Genomic DNA, 21,746 nt, shown 5'->3' with positions numbered 1-21,746 from the left:
GAGGGTTACGGGGAACCCCCACCGATCTGGCATCCCTTCGGCAGTAACTGTTGACGCTTCCCAGGCTGCCAAGGAGCGTGCTCGTGCGCGTCTTCTTAAGGAGTGCTTCTCGTCCTCCGAGGCGTCCTCCCCGTGCAAGGGGTGGAGTTCTCGGTCGGACTCTTGCCCGTTGAAGAGGAGCTTTAGAGAGCGGGACGCTTTACGTCCTTTCGCTTCTGCTGATCTGCGGTCCTCTCCGGATAGTTTTGCAGCCTTCCCGCCGCAGAAGAGGACTAGGACGTCATCCGATGATGACACCTTCGAGCGCCCCAGTCGCTCCAGGGATCGTACTGTGGCGGTTCCTGTGAGAAGGAAGAAAGCGTCCCCTCGCCCCTCGTCTTCTCACAGGATCAGCCCTTCTCCTGAGAGGGAGTCTTCTCCTAACGAGAAGATCATCCGCTCTATGCAGCAACAGCTTGCTTCATTGCTGTCCAAGAGAGAGGCAGAACCTTGTCGGAGGAGGAAGGATGACAGACTGCCAGTTAAGAGGACCAGACAGTCTCCCTCTCCTTCTCCTTGCTCGTCTCTTTCACCTGTTTCGTCGCCCTCTAGATTTTGATTGGCTCCCCAGCGGTTATCTAGAGGGCGCGAGGAACGTTTCTCTAAACGTTCTTCCGTTGAGAGGGAGCGACATCGTCGCTCTCGGAGCAAGGACTGTTTTCCTGCTCCTCAGGACGCTCCCCTCTCTTCGCTGCGTGACGCTCCGTATCCTGATCACGACGTTCGCTCAGCTGCAAAGCAGGATGTTGCTTTTCCTGCTAAGCTCGCCTCCGTGCAAGCGGCTTCGCGCAGTCAAGTAGCTCGCCAAGATGTCTCTCGCTCTTCCCTGAAGGACGCCTCTCTTGCTGCAAAGCATGACGCCCGCAAGCTGCTAAGATGGACTCTTTTCATTCAGCTGCATCATGGGCTGCTCGTATGGACGCCCATCGTGACGCTTGTATGGACGCTCGTCAGGACGCTAGGCATGACGCTTTGCTGGACGCTTCTATGGACGCTCAGGTGGACGCTGACATGGACGCTCGCCAACGCTCACACGTTCTTTCTGACGCCCCTCAAGACGCTAGCCGCCTTCAAGAGGTGCGCCATGTTTCTTCGCTTCAGGAAGCTTCTGCTTTGGTTCCGGATCTTGCTGTAGAGTTTTTGGAAGACGCTCACTTTGCTGCTTTGCCTTCGTCTTCTCAGCAACGCTCTTGTTTGAGACTTGGTCCGAAAGGTCTATTACCTCTTCCTTCGGTGGTCCCTTCTACCTTACCTGCAGAAGAGGGTGAGGTGAGCAGCGCTTCGGAGGAAGCTAACGACGATCAACCTGCAACATCTGCTTCTTCTGATTACCAGGTCTTTGCCCGCCTTCTCTGGACCTCGTTTGGGGATATTTTCCAACCCTCTGCTCCTCGCTCTCCGCCTTCTCAGTTATCGTCTTCGAAAGCCAGCAAGTCCCCGGGTTTCGTTAAGATGAAGAAGTCTCTTTCAACCAAGAGAGCTTTTCGGAAGGTCCATGATTGGATGGAGTCAAGGAAAACTCAAGGGAAGACCTCTTTTGCCCTACTGCCGTCAAGACTTAGCGGCAAGGCAGGTATGCGGTACGAGACAGGAGAGGACGTTGGACTGAGAGTTCCCTCTTCTGCTCAGGGGGACTTGGCCAGCCTGGTGGATGCATCAAGGAGGTCGCTTCTCTCATCCGCAAAAGTGACATGGACAACTTCGGAATTAGACCACCATTTAAAGGGCCTCTTTCGTACTTTAGAAGTGTTTAACTTCTTGGACTGGTGCTTGGGGGTACTGGATACCCAGTCACGTAGTCCAGACTCGATTAGCCTGGGGGAGCTGTCCAGCGTCATAGCATGTATGGACAAGGCCGTCAGGGATGGTTCGGAGGAGCTGGCTTCGCACTTTTGCACAGGACTCTTGAAAAAGAGAGCGCTGTTCTGTAACTTTACGGCGAAGTCGGTTTCTCCCTCGCAGAGGGCGGAATTGTTGTTTGCCCGTCTTTCGAACCTTCTCTTTCCCCAGGCTATGGTCAAAGATCTTGCCGTCAGCTTGCAAGAGAAAGCGACACAGGACCTGCTTGCTCAATCTTCTCGACGTCCTGCTGTCCCTTCGACGTCTTCGGGAGTTCAAGCTTCAAAGAAGCAGAAACCCTTTCAAGGCGGATCTTCCTTGAGACCGTCTCCTCGAGGAAGAGGCCTTCCCAGAGGCAGAGCCCCTTCGAAACCCAGGGGCAAGAAATGAGTACGCAGTCCTTCAGTCACCGGTAGGAGCCAGGCTTCGTTTATTTGCGGAAGCCTGGAGAGAGAGAGACACGGACAGCTGGTCGCTCAGCATCATCGAGAAAGTACCGTCGGGAGAAACAACAGATTCTTTACGATCTGCTCGAGCAGATGCTCGAAAAGAGAGCGGTAGAACAGGTCTTGGACCTAGAATCCCCGGGCTTTTACAACAGATTGTTCCTGGTGCCGAAGCAGTCGGGAGGGTGGCGACCGGTGTTAGACGTAAGCAGTCTAAACCTCTTTGTGGAGAAACAGAGGTTCAAGATGGAGACGCCTCAGTCAGTTCTTGGGGCCTTAAGACCGGGCAATTGGAGGGTGTCATTAGATCTTCAGGGTGCCTATTTTCACATCTCGATCCATCCCCAGTCGATGAAGTACCTGCGGTTTGCCCTGAAGGGGAAGGTATTCCAATTCAGGGCTCTTTGCTTCGGGTTGAGCACGGCCCCGATGGTCTTCACCTTTTTAATGAAGAAAGTGGCGAGGTGGCTTCATCTGTCAAACGTCAGGATCTCTCTTTACCTAGACGACTGGCTCATTCGAGCCTCTTCGGAAGCCCGGTGTCTGGAGGACCTGCACACTACTTTGACGTTAGCGAAGTCCCTGGGACTTCTGGTGAATTTCGAAAATCACTCTGACCCCAACCCATCTACGTGTATCTGGGGATTCAGATGGATTCAGTGGCTTTTCGAAGCTTTTCCGTCCCAGCGGGACGTCAGCAGCAAGGCTTAAGCAAAGTGTCAGCCTTTCTAGGGAAAGAATCATGCTCGGTGAGGGAATGGATGAGTGCTGGGGACCATTTCTTCGCTGGAGAAGTTTGTTTCCCTGGGGAGACTGCACCTCAGACCTCTTCAGTTTTTCCTGTCAGACAACTGGAAAGACAAGGACAATCAAGATATGATCTTGAAGATCTCGGAAGAGGTAAAAGGTCACCTAAGGTGGTGGTTCAATCCTTTGAAGCTGTCGGAGGGATTTTCCCTCAAGCTTCAGAACCCCGACCTAGTGTTGTTCTCTGACGCGTCTACATAGGGGGGGAAGAAGTGTCAGGCACCTGGAGAGGGGAACAGGTGTCTTGGCACATAAACCTCAAGGAGCTGGCAGCCATTCATCTAGCGCTCCAGTTCTTCCAAGACAAAGTCTCTCGTCGGATAGTGCAAATCAACTCGGACAACACCACAGCTCTGGGAGGAACACACTCTCGGTCCCTGTTCACTCTAGCAAAGGAGATCTTGTTGTGGGCAAAAGCACGGGACGTCACGATCCTTACGAGGTTTGTCGCAGGCGTCGAGAACGTCCATGCAGACCACCTCAGTCGGCAAGGTCAACTGCTGCCGACTGAATGGACCCTTCATCAAGATGTATGCCAGGAGCTGTGGAGTTTGTGGGGACGTCCTCTTGTGGACATCTTCGCGACGTCGAGGACAAAGAGGCTTCCACTTTACTGCTCCCCGGTTCTGGACCCAGGAGCAGTGGCGATAGACGCCCTTCTCTGGGACTGGACAGGGCTAGACCTTTACGCCTTTCCCCCGTTCAAGATCCTAGGGGAAGTTCTAAGAAAGTTTGCAGCTTCAGAGGGGACGAGGATGATGCTAGTCGCCCCTTTCTGGCCTGCGAAAGACTGGTTCACAGAGGTCATGTCCTTCGTAGTAGACTTCCCGAGGACGCTTCCGTCAAGGATAGATCTACTCAGACAGCCCCACTTTGAGAGGTACCACAAAAACCTCCCCGCTCTGAGTCTGACTGCGTTCAGACTATCCAAAAGCTGGCCAGTGCGAGAGGTTTTTCAAGACCTGTGGCAAGAGCTATTGCCAATGCAAGGAGAGCTTCCTCTCTTGCAGTGTACCAATCGAAGTGGGCCGCTTTCAGGAGTTGGTGCAAGAAGAAGGGCATTTCCTCCACCACGACCTCTGTGAACCAGATCGCTGACTTCCTCCTTTACCTGAGGAAGGACTTGAAGCTGGCAGTCCCTACAATAAAAGGCTACAGAAGTGTGCTGTCTGTAGTCTTTCGACACAGAGGCCTGGACTTGGCTAACGACAGAGACCTTCATGATCTCTTAAGGTCATTCGAGACCACGAAGGTACCTCAACCTAAAGTGCTGTCATGGAACTTGGACGTGGTTCTAAAGTTCCTCATGTCCAGCCGTTTCGAACCGCTTCACTCTGCGTCACTAAGAGACGTGACTAGAAAGACTGTTTTCCTAACTGCTCTGGCGACGGCGAAGAAATTTAGCAAAATTCAAGCTATGAGTAAGCACGTTGGTTTTAAGGAGCATAATGCCGTTTGTTCTTTGAGCCCGACGTTTCTGGCAAAGAACGAGAATCCGTCCAACCCTTGGCCCAAGACTTTTGAAATTAAGGGTATGGCCGAAATCATTGGTCGGGAGCCAGAGAGAGTCCTGTGCCCTGTCAGGGCTCTCAAATTCTACTTGCGGAGAACGAAGGAATGTAGAGGTCCTTCTGGTAACTTGTGGTGTTTGGTCAAGAGATGAGACCTGCCAATGTCTAAGAATGCTCTGGCATTCTTCTTGAGGGACACCATCAAGGAAGCACATTCATCTTGTAGTGACAGTGACATGAAGCTGTTTAAAGTGAACGTTCACAAAGTGAGGGCTATCTCTACCTCGGTAGCCTTCCAAAAGAACATGGTACTCAGTGACATTTTGAGTGCCACCTTTTGGCGTAGCAACTCGGTGTTCGCTTCACCCTACCTGCATGTATATGTTTCCTAAAATCCTATTCTGTCTCTCCCCACCCCCAAAGGTGGGATTCAGCTATAGTATATATATCTGACAGGTAAGCTTCATGAACAAAATGATATTGTTATGATACAATAAAGTTTGTTCATACTTACCTGGCAGATATATATAATCAAAGTGCCCACCCACCTTCCCTCAGGAGACAGTGGGAATAGAAAATCTGAATAGAAAATGGGAATGGTTCCTGATACCCGCCTCCCAGCGGCAAGAATGGGTACTAACCACCTGACTCCCACTACGTGTGTCGTAAGTTTTGAAATTCTGTCGGACTTCGGAGAATACAGCTATATATATCTGCCAGGCAAGTATGAACAAACTTTATTGTATCATAACAATATCATTTTATTCTAGTTGTGGTTCTAAAGGTTTTTTTTCCTTAATACAAAAGAGAAAATGTTTTAAGGAGAAGTGGAACACAGTGATGTTTGTACTGTTATATTGGATTGACTTACTATTGTCCAGTTTGCGCCTGCTCTTAAAATATTCTGTTGGTGAAAGAAGCTTTCCAAAGAAAATGCTTAAAAGATAATTAAGTTAGTTTTAGAAAAAGCCATAGTTGCACTGGTGGAATATGTGTGTGTGAATATGTATTGTGCAGCAGTGTTTGCAATTTACAAATCCCCTTTACATTGCTTTTGTTGATTATGAGAAGGTATTATGACACTACCTACAGACCGTGTACTGAGGTCTTTCTCCGCTGGTATTATGATTAAATATACGTAAAGATTAATTGAAATTATCCCTGAAGAAATTAATGCAAATTAAATGTAAGAGTATTGTCAAGTGACTTAGCTGTAAATTGGTGAGTGGTACAGAGGAAGGATATGTCACCTATACCGCTTTCCCTTCTCATGCATTTTTAATGAAAAATGTGGTTGGAGATGGAAGGGTTTTAGATTGAAATAGACAGTCCCCAGTTAATGGCAGGGATTCCATTCCTGGCCGAGTGACGATAACTGAAAATTATCATTAACCAGAACATCACAATAATTATGGTAATGAATGCCATTTATGATGCCGTAAACCCTGATGAACTGCTTAATGGTCGTTAAGCAGTTATCGGGAAATAAACTACTTACCGATGCCGATAAACTGTTTACAGACACTGATAAATTGCTTACTGTTCCAAAAATTGCTTACTTTTGCCAAAAATCTCGTTAACAACATTGCTAGCCAAACACTGGAACACTTAACCAATGCCACCAGTAAGTGGGAACTGCCTTTAACAATATAAATTTGACAGACATGAAGTATGTTGCTGATGTAGTTTTAATTAGCAAAAAAAATCACAAGACTAACAAAGTTAGTCTACTTAATATTAGGCTCCCTACATGAAGAGGTAAATAATAGTAGATGGAAAAAGGATTAATGAGAGCGAATCTTTCAGGTGCATTTTTGTAGGGACAGTGATGTCCAGTTGGTAATCAGTGCAGATTCTCATGAGTTGGAATTTAGTGAAAGATTAAAGTGGGAATATCAAATGATTGTCAAGATGAATAAGAATTGGAAAGCAAGTAGACTGACATCGCAAATGAGAGTAAAAATATTAATTGTTCCGATACGTATACAAACCCTTGGTCCTTTAATAATAGGAAGGTACTTAGCGGCAGCTGAACCGGTCGTAAGTTTCGAACAAGGGGGTTCGGTAGTTAACTACTTGTCCGGCAGTTGGCGGTCAGCTCGACTGCGAGGAGAGGAGTCACTTTGCTTCCGGCCGCATAGGTGGATGGACGTGTTGCTTGCCTCTCTGCCCGCTTCTTGTTGTATGCTTTGTTTGCTTCACTGCGTGAAGGCTTTTTTCTTTCTCTGTTACTGTGTGTATTTATGCAAGGATATATGTAAGTACGTGTGTGTTTTTGTATATCATACAGTGATTATTGTGATTCGAAATGGAATCCCAAGAGCCGGAGAGACCCCCTCGCCCCCCCATCAGCTGCAGATTGTGCCCTGGTGTGGAGGGCCGTAAGTGTGGGGCCTTTCGATCATCTGTTGAGGTGGTTGATCCTCATGAGTTTTGTACTTGGCGTAGAGGGCGGGAATGCTCTCGCACCGAGACATGTGATGTGTGTGTGTTTTGGGGGGAGGAAGGAGTCGTCGGAGGGTTCTCCGGCTACGTCCTTGGTTACGGACACGTCTTCTTCTTTTCTCCCTCCATCTCAGCTCCCTCGTATGGCTCCTTCCCCTTCGGGGGAGGTTTCTCACTCCTTCTCTCTCGATCAGTCGAGTGTGGAGGAAGGGGCTAGATACCCCGACATCCAGTTGTACTCGGGGTCCTCCGTTCGCTCAGGGTGGGAACTGTCCCCCCCCCCGGGCAAGGGGAGACCCCCCACTAACTCACCCGACTTTTCCTTCCTCAGATCTGCTTGCCACGGGGGACGATCTCGGATGGGCCTGGTACTTGCTGGGGCTGCGAGGGACACCGACGGTCCAGGGGCTGCTGAGTCACCTGGCGAGAGGGGCCATGCCGGTAACGCACGGCCCGACCACCACGACTACCACGACGGTTGTCACGCCAATGGCTACGCTGCTCCGCCGCACCTGGTGTCCACAGGCAGCATAGCCATGGTGACCCCTACAACTGCTGTGCAGACACTGCTGCCGGAGGTTTCGATGCCCGCTGTGACGCCGCCACCCTGTTTTGCCGCTCGTGCTACAGCCCCGGACTTCCAGTGTCCCAAGAGCTCTCCCCTGGACCTGCCCCCTGAGCAGAGGATGCCGCTGGTTCCTGCCCCGCCTCCTGTTCCCGAGTATGCTGCCGCTCCAGTTCCGGTACCAGTTCCTGCCGCCGTCGTTCCTGCCCATGGTGTTGCTGCTCCCACCCCAGGTCCTTCCAGACAGGTGCAGTCGGGCCCTGTTGCTTTGGCAACTGCCCTGGCTCTGTCCTGGATGGAAGACCTGACGGTGGTGTTGAGGAAGCTGACGAAGAAGAAGAGGAAGGTGTCATCTTCTTCTTCGTCGTTGTCGTCTGCCGCCGCTTCCCCTTCAACTTCTAAGGCCCCACAGCTGAAGAAGAAGATTGCCTCTTCCCCCCCAAGAAGGCTCACTGAGACTTCTTAGGGTCCGTCCCACTCCGGTGGGATGGTTGGGACTTCCGCCGGTCCTCCTGTTCCTTCGGGAACGGGTCCCGTTTCTCCTTCCGTAAGGGAGAAGAAGACGGGGACCGGAGGAGCGCCGGCTAACACAGGTACCTCCTCGCCTGGCACTATTGGTTTTGCCTCGGCGCCAGGTAACGTCTCGGCCTCTCGTTCGCGAGTGTTACCAAGCAGGTGACGCCCATACAGGCAAAGACCCAAGACCCAAGGCCCGAGTCCGCTCGGCCCCAATGATCCAGGCATGGAGCGGAAGACTGGAGAGGTCGCTCAGGTGACTCCCACCAGACCAGCGATTGCTCTCGCGGCGATACGCTGGTACCCAGGGTTGACGCGATGGTCCCAGACCACTCACGGGCTGAGGTGAGGAAGCGGTCCCCTCGGTCGCCTGAACCAGCCTCGGCTGGTCCAAGCGGTGTGATGCGCTGTGAGGACAGGCCTCGCTCCCACCGCGACAGCGGACTCTTCAGGTCCCCTGACCTCCACTCCTACTGGGACCGGGCGGAGAGGGGGACCAGCAGCAGCTCTTCTGACGCTCGGGACTGTCGCCGCTGTTCTCGGTCCAGCTGCTCGACCAGGCCTGCAGCTCAGTCGCCACCGCGGGTTGGTGATCGCCTGCAAACCCCCTCAGCACACCGGTTCTGTCGGTGGGCGCAGGGGGAGTGTCAGGTCTTCCTTTCCGATTCCTTCAACTTCCTCGGCTTCACAGGAAAGAGCGAGGCGATCATGAGTGATCGCGAGGGACGCGCTCCCTGCGATCCCACCACAACTCCCTACGAACCTGGCACGGTCCTAGGACTGACCAGATCATATGCACAAGTGGCAGGAGGAGACCAGGAGGGGTCTGTTGTGGTTCCTCCTGTGAAAGGAGGAGGGTCTCGGGAGGCATTCTTGCTGGACGGGCTTGACGGTCCGTCTCCGCAGGATGCAGTCATCCTGAGATCCAGAGGTCGTTCGCGGAGCGGTTAACGCGCTGATTCTCTTCAGGCACATAACGACCTCGGGTAAAGAATCGCTGCTCCCACCCTCCGAGCCCACATCGGGCTTGGAGTCGTTCTGGGGACCTAAGAAGGAACCCAGGACGACGGTGGGTCTGCCGCGATCGGCCTTGGCTGACAGCGTACTGAGCCAAGTGGACGCTCTCGTCTCCGGACAGGAGGGTTTGCTAGGTCCGGTAGGTCTTCCAAGCTCCTTCCTCCACCTCTACCGCTAAAAAATACGGCGAGAGACCGACTAGTGCGACTCTACAAGGCGCTTCTTGCTTACGTGCCTTCAGATGACCCTCTGCACCTGCTCCTGTCGGAGAAATTCTGGTTCTCGCAGCAAGAGGCACTTGCCTTGGAATCTACCACAACGGCAGCATTCCAAGCAGTCTCCTGGATCGACCTGTGGTCCATCACAGAGCCGCAGCCTCCTTGGGGAACATCACTCCTGAAGGGGACCCGGCTTTTGTGAGACTGTGCCAGTCTGAAGGTAGGGCCATCTCCTACCTGGCCCACCAGACGGCTAACCTGTGGGCCAACCTGGTTCTGTGGCGTAGAGACGCTGTTCTCATCCGAGTGACCAGGGTGGCTGGGCGTGAGGCGGCCCTGGGTCTTCGCAACGGACCGGTGCGGAGTTCCTCCTCTCTCTTCCCCAGAGAGATGGTGGACGCTGTGGTGGAACAGCGGCGCACCGACGACAGTGACCATCTTGTCCACCAGGCAGTCTCCAAGGTGGCTGGGCAACCTCGGACGACTGCGGCTAAGCCCAAGAGTTTAGCTAGCGCTTCCTCTGCGGCCAAGACGATTGCCTCGTCGAAGCCGAGAGGAAAGACTCTGCCTTCGACTTCTGCTGTAAGAAGTGATCGCATCCAGCCCTCCTCCGAGTCCTCTCGAGGAGGATCTGGGTAAGAAGAGACGAAGGAAATGCTAGGGACGGCGTTCCCCCTCACCTGCTGCCAGAAGTGGGGGGGTGCCTGGCGAGCCATTGGGCAACATGGCAGCGCTTCGGTGCGGAGACCTGGATAGTGATCGTCCTTCGGGAGGGATATTTACTACCCTTCAAGTCTCGGCCACCCCTCACCTCCAACCCGCTCCATCTGCAAACCTACGTTCCTGTCTCGACCAAGGACGTGACGCTTCGGCAGGAAGCAAAAGGCATGCTGAGCAAAAACGTGCTGTGGAGATTATATGGGATCATTTTACCGAGGGCTTCTACAGTCGACTTTTCTTGATGAAGTCCTCAGGGGGGCTGGCGCCCTGTGATAGATCTCTCTCCCTTGAACCGATTCGTTCGCCAGACTCAGTTCACGATGGAAACAGCACGTTCAGTGCTCGATTCCATCAGGGAGAACGACTTCATGCTTTCGGTGGATCTGAAGGACGCGTATTTCCAGATACCCATCCATCAATCCTCCAGGAAGTACTTCCGCTTCATCCTCGACAGGACGGTGTACTAGTTCTGGGCACTTTGTTTCAGTCTCTCAACCGCCCCACAGGTGTTCACGCGAGTCTTCACGCTGGTGTCGGCTTGGGCCCACTCGGTAAGGATTCGCCTTCTGAGGTATCTCGACAATTGTTTAGTCCTGGCGAGCTCCCGCTCGCAGTTGCTACAGGACAGAGATCGACTCCTCGAATTCTGCGGCGATCTGGGGATCGTAGTGAATTACGAGAAGTCGTACCTCGAGCCCAAGCAGAGGATGAAGTACCTAGGCATGCTGATCGACACGGTAGCAGGGCGAGTCTTCCCCGCAGATTTGCGGAACCAGCAGGTTCAGGGAGGCTGCAAGACAGTTCCTGTCTCTACAGGAGCAACCAGCTCAGCAGTAGCAGGTCGTGATCGGTCACCTTTCGTCTCTCGAGAAGCTAGTCCCTCACGGGGCGTCTTCCACCTGCGGTCTCTTCCGTGAGACTAAAGGAGTATTGATCACAGGCAAGGAACCCTCCCTTCTTCCCCGTGTCCTTCACGGAGGAGATGAGGCAGGTAACCCAATAAGAGGAGTGCCTCTTCGCACTCCTCCTCCTCCTCCTCCTCCTCCCGGAGATGTTGCTGTTCTCAGACGCATTGACCGAGGGATGGGGCGCGCACCTGGAGGAGTTGCTGACTGCAGGCGTGTGGGACCATCGCGACAAGCACCTTCACATCAACGTCCTGGAGCTCAAGGCAGCGTTCCTCGCTCTCCAAGAGTTCCGGGACTGTCTTGTGGGACACTTGGTGGTGTTGATGAGCGACAACACCACGGTAGTGGCGTACGTCAACAAGCAGGGGGGGGGGGGGCCTCCCGCTGCACCAGTTGACGTTGCAGGTGCACGAGTGGGCTGTGGCACACTCAGTAGAGCTGTCAGCCCACTACATTCCAGGAAAGAGGAATGTGGTAGCCGACAAGCTCAGCCGTCAGGATCAGGTGATAGGGACTGAATGGTCCCTTCATCCAGATGTGGCGGAAAGGCTCTTCAACCTGTGGGGGCGTCCAGTCATAGATCTGTTCGCCACCTGGCACAACAGAAAACTCCAGGTTTTCTACTCAGTTGTGCCAGACCCATGGGCAGCTGCAGAGGACACTCTTCAACATCCGTGGGGCAACTTCTTCGTTTACGCCTTTCCCCCGTTCTGTCTGATCACCGCGAACCTTCGGATGATCCTGGTGGCGTGCCATTGGGTACCCGGACTTGCTGGCTCTGCTTGCTGAAGTGCTGAGAGAGATTCCCTTCTGGCACAACCTCCTGTGCCAGCCACACGTAGAACGGTACCACCGGTCCGTCGAGTCCCTGTGTCTTCACGGCTGGCTGTTATCCACCATCTCTTGGGAGCGAGAGGCTTTTCTTGCAGCGCAGTAACAGAGATGGCTGGATACCTCAGACAGTCCTCTGCAGCTGTGTACCAGGGGAAGTGGTCCGTCTTCTGTGGTTGGTGTCGTGGACGGGGTCTCTCTCCTCTCTGAGCCACTGTTTAGCAGGTAGCGGAGGTTTCCTTGTCTTCTTCGCTGAGAGAAGCTCCTCTCCGTCTCCGCAGTTAAAGGATATAGAGCTGCCCTGGCCCTAGTCCTTAAACTGCGGTGTGGATATCTCCTCTTCTTTCGAGATCTCCCTCCTGATTAAGAGCTACGAGAGGTCTTGCCCACCCAGGGAACTTAGGCCCCCGGGGTAGGATGTGACTCTCGTCCTTAGGAGTTTGACTCACAGACCCTTCGAGCCACTCCAAGAGTCATCAGACATGGATCTGACCCTCAAGACCCTCTTCCTGCTGGCCCTGGCATCGACGAAGAGAGTAGGGGAACTTCATGGTCTTTCCTTTGACGTCAAGCATTGCAGAGGATGGGGATCCGTGAAGCTCGATTTCGTCCTGACAAACCGGTTCGAGTCTTTCACGAGAATCCTTCGGTCCTGGATGACCGGTCGAGTCTTTCACGAGAATCCTTCAGTCCCTGACGACCGGTTCGAGTCTTTCACGATCCCCTCCCTGAAGGATTTCATCGTAATGATGCGGATGAGATGCTGCTTTGTCCTGTGAGGGCGCTATGGTGCCATCTGAAGAGATCTCGGCGACTCAGGCCTGAGTGTCGACACCTCTTCGTTAGCACCGTGGTTACCAAGAAAGAAGTTTCCAAGAACACTTTCTTTCTGGCTGCATGAGGTGATCAGGAGGGCGTACGACACGGATGGTACCCTTTGTCTGAGAGCCAACAAAGTCAGAGGTATTGGTCCAACCCTTGTGTTCCACAAGAACTTCTTCCTGGCGCAGGTTCTGAAGGCAGGGGTTTGGGCCAAACCAGACCACCTTCACTTCATTCTACTTCGGGATATTACCCACAGGTCCTTAGACACTTTTTCCTCGGGACCCGTGGTGGCTTGCTCACAATTTGTGGTAGTCTACCCAGTTCACCCGAGCGGACAGAACAGCATCGCATCGTGTGACTGCATGAATGGGACGAGTGAAAGAGAGTGTGACTGGCTTCTCTTCCTCCTTCGTTCTTCTCCTCTACCTGTGGTCAGAAGGCCGCAGTTGTCACTACGCTGAACAGGAGGCCAATGCAGGTAAGCTACACAACTGAGCTCCATCCTATCCCTTTCAGTAGGGATAGGAGTGTTTATCCACCACTCCCCAACAAGGGGGGGGTGGGAGTGGAAGCCAACAAGAGACAAACCCATGACTTCATTTTGGCTCTTGAGGTAGAAACTAGTTCTTCGCCTTTTGCTATTTATAAGAGGTATACTCCTCCCTCTATAAATTTGGTCCAGAAGTCTGACTGCTGATCCTGCGGTGCACACCCCGATCAGCTGGGCAGAGGCTAGGATCTCTCCCTCTGCTCTTACGACCAGGGAGGGAATCCAAGGTAGGATGAACACCAGTCTGTTCATAAGACTCAAGATTCCACCCACCAAGTTGAGTCTTCCTATTGTTAAAGGACCGAGGGTTTGTGTACGTATCGGAACAATAACAATTTGTCGGAAATTGTATTTTTCCTAACTATACAAACCTGAGGTCCTTTACATATATCCTATTTCATGCCACCCCTCATGTGTTTCTGGGGGGGGGGGGCCTAAAGCAAAGTGACTCCTCTCCTCGCAGTCGAGTTGACCGCCAACTGCCTGGACAAGTAGTTAACTACCGAAACCCCCTTGTTCAAAGCTTACGACCGGTTCAGCTGCCTTAAGGTACCTTCTATGTTAAAGGACCTCAGGTTTTTATAGTTAGGAAAAATGCAATTGTTCCGATACGTAATACAAACTTTTTGGTCCTTTAACAATAGGAATATACTTTCGGCGTAGCTGGAATTATGGCTGTTGAATCTTGAACAAGGTGGTTAGGCAGTAACTACCATGGGGCAGGCTAGCCTAGCCTGCCCGGATGTAAAACACTCCTCTTTACTTTCGGCCGTCTTCCGAGGAAGACGTGTGTGTGTTTGTGAGCGCTGGCTGACTGGTTGTTAATCTTTTTTTCCCGTGGGATTTCTTTTGGTTTATTTTTTCTAGTTTTAAATATTATGCATATATGAGGCCACCACTCGAAACAACCGTCTATCTGCAAATTTCGGATTTTTGAGTTATACATACTTTCGAATCCAGCAACTCTTCTTCTATATACTAGTGTTTAGAAATTGTAAAAAAAAATATGTTTTTCACGTTCATAATCTAGAGAGACTGAGAGTAACTAGAATTATAAATGCGCAATATTTGTAAGTTGTTATTCGAGTGAAAGAGCCTGGGATGAAAATGAATCGAACGACAGTATATCTGCAAAATTTGCAGATAAGCGGTTATTCGAAGGAAAAGGAGCCCGGATAATGTTCTGGTCGAACAAAACGTTATCTGCATGCGTCCACCAATGAGGTTCTTTGATTTGGTATGACGTCATATTTAAAGGGCACTTAGTTTGGCTGTCAAGTTCTCGTGTTCCTAGGTTTTACCTTATAATTTTCATTAAGCATTGTTTCTGACAAAAATAACAGTTATTGTGATCATCAACTGTGGGTAAAAAGCATAAGGAATCGAATGAAATGAAAAACAATGCAGTAGAATGTAGTACTCAGTGTGAAAAGAATAATGTGAGTGCACACGTAATTACTTCTCGGTCTTTTTATGGTAAAAAACCAGTGAAAATACCTTCCAAACAGTATACCTGACTGGATTTTAAAATCTATTAGCCTATCATTACTGTACCCAATATTGGATAGTCAGATGTGTTAAATGGGGACAAAAAGTTAGTCATGCTCTTTTTTATGCATAATTATGTGTAGCTAATACAAAAAAAAAAAAAAAAAAAAAAAAAAAAAAAAAAAATGGTGCTAGTAAATCTTACATCCTACCATGCTTTTAGGGCTATAGTATGCTTTAACACATTTTTTTAGGTATGTAGTTATGTGATTGCACCACGTAGGCCTAATATGAATGATGACCAAAGACGTGTCATAAGGAGAGCTACATAACTGAATAATTTTACAGAACACCTTCTTATAAAATTAAGTTTTTTAATTTTATATTTCTTCTTCCATCATTATATAATTATACTAGTTTTTTAAGTATTCAAGTTTCTAAAATCTAGGCTAAAATAAAATCTAGAAAAAAATGACATCATACCATTCATAATTATCACTTATATACGCATTCCAATGTTGACAAACTTCGGTTTTTTCCAGTTATAGTGTTGTTTGAGGTACAGTTTGGATAGACAGATAATATTTACACACATACTTGTAAAGAGCGTGCTTTTAGCTTCATTTTGAAAAAAAGAATGATGTCATAGCATAAATATTAACGGAAATATGATAACGTAAGCATTGCAAAACTTCAATCGAGTTTTTCTCCGATTTCTGTTTTGTGCAGATAGACGGTTGTTCGAGTGGTGGCCTCATATGGTGTTTGATATTAATAGTAAACAAAGGTTTGTCCTTGGTTTTTCAATTAATATACAAACCCACTTTTTGTGATAGCCTTTGTAACCGCCCCTCTACTTGTGTTAAGAGAGCCGGCGGCTAAGGTATGCCAACATAATTACATTCTTTCGCCCTTTAACACTGGCTCAGACCTGCATGAAGACGAGATATGTTATTTATCAATGAGGCATGAGACATGTATTTAACGTAATTGGAATATTGGATCCTGTAACGGGACATGTTATTCATCCGGAAATTACGCTTACGCTTGGGAATTACCAAGGGAACTTCAAAGGTTTGTCCGTGTTTTGTTGTTATGGCAATTTCTCTTCTTCCTTTCACTTGCTATCGGAAGAAGGTAGAAGGATGGGCGTGCAGTGCTGATGTTGGGGGATCTCCTCTCACTTCGGAGGGCGGCGCCCTTGGATGTGTGAGGAGTATCCTCATTACTTTAATATTTTTTTCCTTATTTCACAGACTAGTGGTGATTGGTGTTTTCAGCAGTATTGGTTGGATGCTCTTCGTGTTTGTTATCCTAACCTTGGTATTGTACCTATGACTCGTAGCATGTTGCGTACCCGTCCTCGAGTTTGTGTACTGTCCCCTGCTGATAATAATTTTCATTACCACTACTACCCTTGGGAGTTATGTTCACTGGACGAAGCTGTCGTGCTGCCCTGTTTGAGGTTCTACTCCTGATGTTAGAAGTCTGGCAGAAGGAGAAACTGAAGAGGGAGAGAGCTCGTCAAGTGTAGTCATTCTCCTCTTCGAGATCTTCATATCTTCATGCCTCCCTCCCTTCAACTTTTAGGCTTTGCCGTAAGAGAAGGTGGTCTCCCCCCACTAAGAAGTCTCGTCACGGGACTTCAAGGGTATGTCTCGCTCCAATGAGACAGATGGGTCTTCCGCTGGTCCTCCGTTTTTTTCGGGAACGGGGCCCGTCTCTCCTTCCTCGGGGAGGAAGCAGACAGGGACCATGGAGGTACTGGCCACCGCTGGTATCTCCTCTCCCGGAACCGTCTCGGCCGCCCGCTTGCAAGCATTACCGAGTATATGGTCACCTACGCGTGACCGTGCAGTCAGGGTCCAGACTGCGGAGTTCGCTCCCTGTGTCAGGACCCAGGCATGGAACGGAAGATGGTAGGAGTTGCTCAGGTGACCACTTGCCAGACCGGCGATTGCTCTCGCAGCGATCGTCCGGTGGCCAGGGTTGACGTGACGTTCCCGCGAGTCCGTGCACGCAGAGACGGGTGGAGGCAGGCCATCCTGCCCTCTTTAATAAATCCTTGACCAGTCTCGGGATGGCAGACGCTTCTACCTGCCAGGTAGGAGTTTCGTAGCCATCTGAGGAAGCGTTCTCTCCACTGCTACTCTCGCAGGTCCCTCCGGACAGGTGCAGTTGGGCCGTGTTGCTTCGGCAACTGCCCCAACTCCATCGTGAAATGGAGGACCTGTCGGTTGTCCTGACGGAAACTAGCTAAGAGGAAGTCTAGGAAGAATAGGAAGGTGTCGCCGCTGTCGTCTTCTGCCGCCTCTTCCCCTTTGACTTCTGAGGCCCCCCAGCCGAAGAATAAGAAGGTAGCCTCCTCCCTCCCTAAGAAGTCTCGCTCAGAGACCTCTAAGGGTCTGTCCCACTCCAGTGGGCAGTTGGGGCTTCCACTGGTACTCCTGTTCCTTTGGTACGGGGCCCTCTCTCCTTCCGCAAGGAAGAAAAGAGGACAGGGACCGGAGGGGTACTGGTGTTGTACCAGCTAACACCAGTACCTCCTCTCCTGGCCTCGAGGCCAGGTACCGTCTCGGCCTCTCGTTCGCGAGAGGTACCGAGTGTACGGTCACCTGCGGGTGACCGTGCAGCCAAGACCCAGGCAATCGAGTTCGCTTGGCGCCAGGATCCAGGCACAGAGCGGAAGACTGGTGGGAGTCGCTCAGGTGACTCCCACCAGGCCAGCGATCGCTCTCGTGGCGAGTCGCCAGTACCCAGGGTTGACGCGACGATCCCAGACCAGCCGCGGGCTGAGGTGAGGAAGCGGTCCCCTCGGTCGCCTGGACCAGCCTCGGCTGGTCCAAGCGGCGTGACGTGCTGTGAGGACAGGCCTCGCTCCCACCGCGAAAGCGGACTCTGCCGGTCCCCTGACCGCCGCTCCCACGGGGACCGGGGCAGGGCCGGAGAGGAGGACCAGCAGCAGCTCGTTCTGACGCTCGGGACCCATTGCCGTGGTTCTCGGTCCAGCTGCTCTCCCTGGGAGAGCTGCTCGACCAGGCCTGCAGATCGGTCGCCACTGCGGGTTGGCGAGTGTCTGCAGCCCCCCCCCAGGACGCCAGTTCTGCCGGTGGGCGAGGGGGATTGTCAGGCCTACCTCTCCTATCCCTTCAACTTCCTCGGGCTACACCGGGAAGAGCGAGGCGATCAGGAGTGATCGCAAGGGGCGCACTCCTCAAGTTCTCACTGCAACAGCGGACTCTGCTGGTCCCCTGACCGCCACTCCCACCGGGACCGGACGGATAGGGGAACCAGCAGCAGCTCTTCTGACGCTCGGGGACCGTCACCACTGCTCTCGTCTAGCTGCTCAACCAGTGCAGCCCGATCGCCAGCAGCTCTCCTAAAGAGACTTGACGCTCCGTTCTTGGTCCAGCGTTTCTCCGCAAGAAGACCACTGGTCTAGACCGGCAGCTCAATCGTCACCGTGGTTGATGATCGCCTACAGTCCTCCCAGCCTACCGGTTCTGCTAGTAGGCAGGGGAGGAGCTCTCGTAACAGCTCCCCTGACATAAGAGACCGACGCTCCATTCCTTGGTCCAGCGTTTCTCCGCATGAAGCTGCTGGTCCAGACCTGCAGCTCGATTGCCACCATGGGTTGGTGATCGCCTGCAGTCCTCCCAGCCTACTGGTTCTGCTATTAGGCAGGGTAGGAGCATCAGGTCTCCCTCACCTATCCCTTCAACCTCCTCAGGCTACACCGGGAGGAACGAGGCGAACAGGAGTGACTGTGAGGAATGTACTTCTTACGGTCCGGCCACGGTCCTGGTTCGGTCTTGGAACCAACAGATCCTCGCTCAAGTGGTTGGAGGAGGAACGTGGGGGGCTGGCAAGGACGAATGACGCTTCCCAGACTCTCAGAGGGACCATCACCGCCGTTCACGTGGCGGTCCATCTGGACATAACAGCAAATCAGAGACCAGGGTGGGGCTCCCCACCCCCTTCGGTCATCTTCAGAGGTTTCGTCCCTCAACGAGGACGGGGAAGCATTGGAGGACGGTATCAGCTCTTTCCTGTCAGGTGCTTGCTCAGCCCCACCCAGATGATGGTCACGGTGGCGGCAGAAGTTTAGCCTACAGTACGAGTTCGTAACCCTCCTCGGGAAAACGTTTTCTCCAGATGGTAACGTTTTCCTAGACTCTGAGTGGCCATCACTGCACGGTGATGGCTGCTCGTACTCGGTTCTCCGACTGCTAGTTCCGCTGGGAAGGCGAGCGAGTATCCAATCTTCCTTCCCCATTCCCTCTTTCCCTATGGCTGCAAAGGGAAGGGGAGGGATCCTGCAAAGTGTTCTCCGTAGGATTCCACGTTGGGGACTGCGTTCCTGGGGGGACCTTCGGGTCCTACCGGACGTAAGTCCCCGTCGTTGAGGAAGGATCTTGCCCCATCCTCGATTGCTACGGGAATCGGGAGGACCACCACACGATGATCGTCTGACGAATTCGGTGGGGGTTTCGCTGAGTGCTTAGAGTTCTTTGGAATTTCTAGCACTCTCCGAGTGTTCTGGTCTTCTACGATCTGCAAACACTTGGGCGAAACCACGGTCCAGAGTGGACGAGACGAGAATCCCGGATAATTGTTACTACGATGATCGGGAATCTCGCTGAGTGCTCGAATTCCTGGAATTGCTAGTGTTTGAGAAAAGCACTGCTGCTGAAGGAAGAATATCTCGGGAAGGGCTCAGCCTGGATGGACCTGACGGTCCGTCGCCTCAGTAGGCGGCCAACCCCGGGATAGAGAAGAACGGGTGGGAACATCCAGTTTGGCTTGAACTATCGTCTTCAGTATCCTGTTATCACCATAGAAGTCTTTCTTCAGGGAAAACTTCTCCTTCACTCTCTTCATTAGAGAATGAAGGGTGTCGGCTTCCAGTCCTTATTCTTGTTCCTCGAATGGAAGAGAATTTAGGATGGAGGTCTATGTACAGGAACCTACAAATATACTACGTATATTGCCCTCGCGACATGCTTCTGTTATCAGTTGAATTGTCCGAGGTGTAGGCACATACCATAGTTAACTCTACGGATTGTGACCGAGACGAATAGTATCTTCTTAATTGAACTGCAACTTGGGACTGCCCTGCAAACCTCCCAGGAGTTACCAGTTTCGATTTTGAGATACTTATGGTATTGTTTCAACAACAACACCTCTGCGTTTGCATTCACCAAAATCCATTTCGATTAAATGCAAATACTTGAGCGTATTTTTTTGAGCTCGATGGTTCTAGCCAAACGTATTCCTTCTTGGAATGGATAACCTGGCACTCAGGATGACGAGTGAGCGAGAGCTAGTGGTGTATTGGGCTGCGGCAGTACCAGTTGGCTCTCCCAAGATAGCACGGTCAGATTATTTCTCTCTCCTCTACAATGATTGCCTACTGAACCGAATCTCTGCCTGGTAATCACACACTTAGGTCTCTGGTTGGCTGGAATTCTCGCATACGTGAATGACCATCTCTACTGCATCGCCTTGGACATTGCGAGAATTTTCAGACAGAGATATCTCAATAGGCTCGCGATCATCTTTCTGTTTACCGCACGGTAACAGAAGTCTGTAGCCTAGTCTCCCGCTGCATCGCACCTGCTGCTGCGATAATGCAGAATGATTTCTCGACATCTGAGTTTGTCTCTAAATATATCTCGTATTCGTAGGTGTGCAATTGTCCATTGTTCACGAATCATAGATGTATAACGGAAGACATCGCCTGTTCCCCGCCCTGCCAGCTCTACTTCCAAGTATAGATGTCTTCCCTGGATAACCTGGGAAGAAGAAGATGATGATTCAGCCCATGAGAAGCAGTTCTTCAGGCAGTACATCCCTGTGTTTTCATTAAATGAAAAGCGCTTCGCTTTCATTGCAACTCCGACTTCTCACTGAACAGCAATGAAGTAGCGGTTTAACGTTTTTGACAGGGATTAAACTGTCTTCGCGGGTTGGTGTCATTGCCGGGACTTTTTTAAGTTCAGATCTTGAGAGTTACTTCTCTCGATTCGGCTGTGAAGACTTAGGTCTGCATTCACCTACCACCTTCGTCTTCAACGGCACAGTGTTGTTTCTCCTTAGCTGAGATTCAACTACTATATGAACTTCTGTCTTGCCATCAGACCTCGGTCTCTAGAAGGCAATTGACTTTCGCCTGTTGGGCACATGCCTTGAGAGAATCATCTCGCATTCTGGCATCGGTGGCAACAGATAGACGATTTGTATGGTCTCTCGGCATAACCCTTCAAAAGGCGAGGGTCACGTGACTACGCCTCGGATGCTTGGACAGCTCGCCTCACACAAACTGAATGCAGTCAGTCGGCAGCTGTCGAAGCGTGCAAGACCGTCTCGAGCTACGCTGTGGACTAGTATCGGTTGTTCCAGATCAATCATTACTTCGTCCTACTAGCGTGTTCCGGTACCCATAACCATCGACACCCATCATGGAGTGTCGGTGTCCTATCCACCGTTGAGACAAAGAGACTTCACCGCAGTGGGGTAAAAGACCGCGAGAGACTTCGCTGCAGTGGGATACGAGACCGCGAGACACTTCGCTGCAGACGGATAGACCAGTATGGGGTACTGACATCACACGAAGAATATGTCGGACAGGAAGATGGATAGGTCATCACGACCATATCCTTCTTTCCCTCCGGGACTGCCCACAGGTCCTTGGAGCCTCATTTTCCCTGGACCAGTGGTGGATGCTTGCAAGATGTTTGCTTACCCAGCTCCTCGACATGACAAGTTGCATTTCGTCCATGGAGTGCAGATGTAGAGGTAAGAAGGATACGCGAGAGTGACTGGCTCTTCCCCTTCCACGCCTTGTCTCTCCATTCCTAATTTCCTCGTCCTTCAGGTTGAGGATAGGACTCGAACTCACACTGTCTGGTCGGACGATTGATGTGGTAAGCGTATACATAATGTGACGAAGTGGGCAAGAGTATCTGGGTCTGGGATACATAAACTTGGTGCCCGAAACTAGTCAGAAAAATCTGTCCTT

General features: G+C 51.4%; 1 protein-coding gene across 1 annotated transcript in view; it reads right to left on the bottom strand.

Moving 5' to 3' along the window:
* Window positions 1–21,746, bottom strand: part of LOC135194991 (dedicator of cytokinesis protein 4-like) — a 180,019-nt gene that overhangs the window by 127,062 nt on the left and 31,211 nt on the right. The window lies entirely within an intron of this gene.

This window comes from Macrobrachium nipponense, chromosome 15, assembly GCF_015104395.2.
Source record: "Macrobrachium nipponense isolate FS-2020 chromosome 15, ASM1510439v2, whole genome shotgun sequence".
NCBI lineage: Eukaryota > Metazoa > Arthropoda > Malacostraca > Decapoda > Palaemonidae > Macrobrachium > Macrobrachium nipponense.
The sequence above is the reverse complement of the archived record's forward strand: the minus strand, read 5'-3'. Positions and strand labels throughout refer to the sequence as shown.